Genomic DNA, 3,143 nt, shown 5'->3' on the forward strand with positions numbered 1-3,143 from the left:
CAACCAGTTCTAACAATATGAACTTCGAACTTCACCCACAGTGTGTCTACTTCCATGTCCCACATTGAACATAATATCCTAACTGGAATCGGCTGCCAAACCGAGGACTGATGGTTTGCAACAGTGTCAACTCCCTTTCTGTCCTGACTTGGCAAGTGCTTTAACAGCCTTGTCATACAAACTGCCACTTCATCATTTATTCATCCATTTTCTCTCTCATCGTTTGGGCTGTTCATTGAATCTGGCGGAGATTAAAATATAAATTTCCCCCTGGCTGGGGCAGGAGAGGGTCGGAGGAGAACATGTATATATTAGTCTATGTAGGAGAGTGGAACAGAGGGAGGGGAGAATTGGGGAGGTTTATGTAAGCCCTGTGTGGCTCACCTCTCCCTGGACCCCTCACCTGACCCAGACACTGCTGTTCTATGAATAAGAATATGGCTGTCATGTACAGATGATTTGCCATTGCTGGTTTTCTCCAGGTTGCAAATCACATGCCAGAGATTAGGTTTTGCATTATTTTATGTCAACTGTTTATTTGAATAGAGACAGCTACACTGAATTATTGAATGTCAGATACTGTACATTACACCATCATGCTTTTGCTTATTTTTAGCATCTGTCCCTCAATCAGCTTAATAAATGAGAATATGAATATAGCCGTGAAACATCAAGGTAATGTTTATGAACGGCAACCATACTATACTGTAGTTTACTATCTATCAGGTGCAAGGTTGCTGTATCTTGCAGATATTCAAGTACAGCATTTTTCATCCATTCAGTTTGCACTGGGGAGCCAGGCAGGCTGAGTTCTGGCTGTGGCCTCTGTCTGTCTGTCTGGTCTGGATGACTGTGTCCTTGGATTATCAATCCCTGGAAAAACTGTCCATTCCCCGTGAGGCCTCATATCGTCATTGAATGAAACATAAAATAATCAATATGGTTTTATGAGTGAATGAGCTCATTAATTGGTCACCAGCGCTAGATAGATGATAAAATATGATTTGCTGACCTCAATGTACATTATGTACTTTGAGAGTCATTATTCTAAGGAAAGAGAGTCAACCCATATTACACTACTTTGTTTATAACAGCAGAAAATGGTTAATAAAAGTAGAAATGTGGGCTAAAATGGCAGCAGCAGCCCACTAAACTAAAGCATGTGATGTAAATGTTCTACTGGCACAAAGAGTAAGAAGGCTAACTGTGCAGTACCAGTTACCATACTGGCATGGTACATTATTACATTCCTCAAGTTGAATGGGTTTTTCTTTTTTTTAAACAAGTCATTTTGCGTTTCTTGCCGCAGCGGAAATATTTAATGTGAAATAATGTAGAGATTGAAGTGGCGACTTTAAGAGAAGGCATACAGTAAATTGACACATTTACTGTATCAGCTCCTGCCGCCATGTGAGGTCCCTTTGCTTTACATGCGTTGCCATGACGCCTTACTGTCACAACGACATATGCTTTCTAAAATACTTAGTCAAGCACCACATGATTATAAGGGCATACAGAGGACGATGTCCTGCTCTCTTGCTAGTCGCCTACCAGGAATCCAAAGCAAATTCTGCAACACCTCTCAAAGCTGGTTCATGAAAATACACATACTTCTTGTCAACACCTTGGCTTTCTCCAAAGTACCCCTAATAAGTCATTGAGTGCCCTTAATTGCTGCCAACACTTTCCTTGGGGTTCAATTTCCGGCCATGTTTTCCACTTGACTGAATCACTTGGGCTGAATCACTTTAAAGGGTACATTAATAAGTAAGGTGAGAGAGACATTTAATACCCTGTTGTTTTGCGTCACTGGTTTTCTGTTACAGCCGGGCTCAGTTGACGCCAAACTAGACTGAGTGGAACAGTGGGACTAGAGAGTCATCTCAAATCAAATGTTATTGGTCACATACGTGTTTAGCAGATGTTATTGCGGGTATAGTGAAATGCCTGTGGAGAGGATCAGATTCACACACAGGTCCACCTGCAGTGCTGTCTGGGGTCTGTAACGTTCACATTGATATGATTCCCTATATCTATTTCTATCTGCAACATTTCACATCGCTGAATACACCCCCCCCCCCCCTTGCTGACCAGACAAACAGCCAACTAGGGAGTCCCTCTCCCACTGACGGCCACAACACTCACCATTCAGTTCCCAACATTCACTTCCTTGTTTACAAACGTCCAGGCCATAATGGTGGTGGTGGGCCCAGCAGCGGCCGGGGTCTGACCTGGGGTGAAAAGCCCTGAGTCACTGCATCACTCACAGCATCAGGAGGGGGAGGAAAGGCCTAGGGGGCAAACTGCCGTTTCAGCCAAGTGTTATTTTAACAGCGGGAAGGGCAATAGACTAGGCCAGGGGGCTTGCCCCCAAAACGATGGAACACATATTTGGTACAATGGCGGTGGCTGATGTGTGAGCCAACCCCAGGAAGAGCAGTCAATTGTCCTTTTATGAGGCTCTGAGAGGGGTATTAGGGGTATCAATGAAGAGGGCTAAGCCATATAGGCCATGTGGCCGTGGCCAGGCCTGGAACTGTTTGTTTTGATGGTAGCACAAGACTGGGACTGGCGTGACTGCCCGCCCGCCTTGTTTACCTTGGATGTGTGTCAGACGGTACTGGGAGAGCCCATTTGTTCCCTCCTTTTCTCTATCTTTCCCTTACATTCGCTATATTTTCCTTCCTCTCTCTCCCTGAGAAACTGTCCTCTCAGATTGCAGCAGAGCCATAGCCGGGCACAACATGTTCCCTGAGCTCCATATGGGAGAGCCACAACTCACTAGCACTGGCTGGCCTTCTCAACTCACACTGACTTGGAGTTGTTTCTGATGCTCTTATGCATAGGGATATGTGAGACATACTTTAATATTCAGGCTAAATTACACCCGGTTGGGTGACAGACTCAACATCAGTGCTGATGTGTCACAGGCTTTTTAACATTTGGGCTAAACCTCACGTTCAAGGGTTTATGATTTGTATAATGAGAAACATGCACTGCTTCATGCATGGTTGAATTGTAATAAATGCTATTGGTTTTCTGCAACTAATTTTAAGAGTGAAACCAGATCTCATGTTATGGCAGTAAATCAATTCAGAAACATCAGGAGACATCCCTAGTAACACAAAATTAAGCGAAGCCAC

Source organism: Salvelinus alpinus, chromosome 23, assembly GCF_045679555.1.
Source record: "Salvelinus alpinus chromosome 23, SLU_Salpinus.1, whole genome shotgun sequence".
Taxonomy (NCBI): domain Eukaryota; kingdom Metazoa; phylum Chordata; class Actinopteri; order Salmoniformes; family Salmonidae; genus Salvelinus; species Salvelinus alpinus.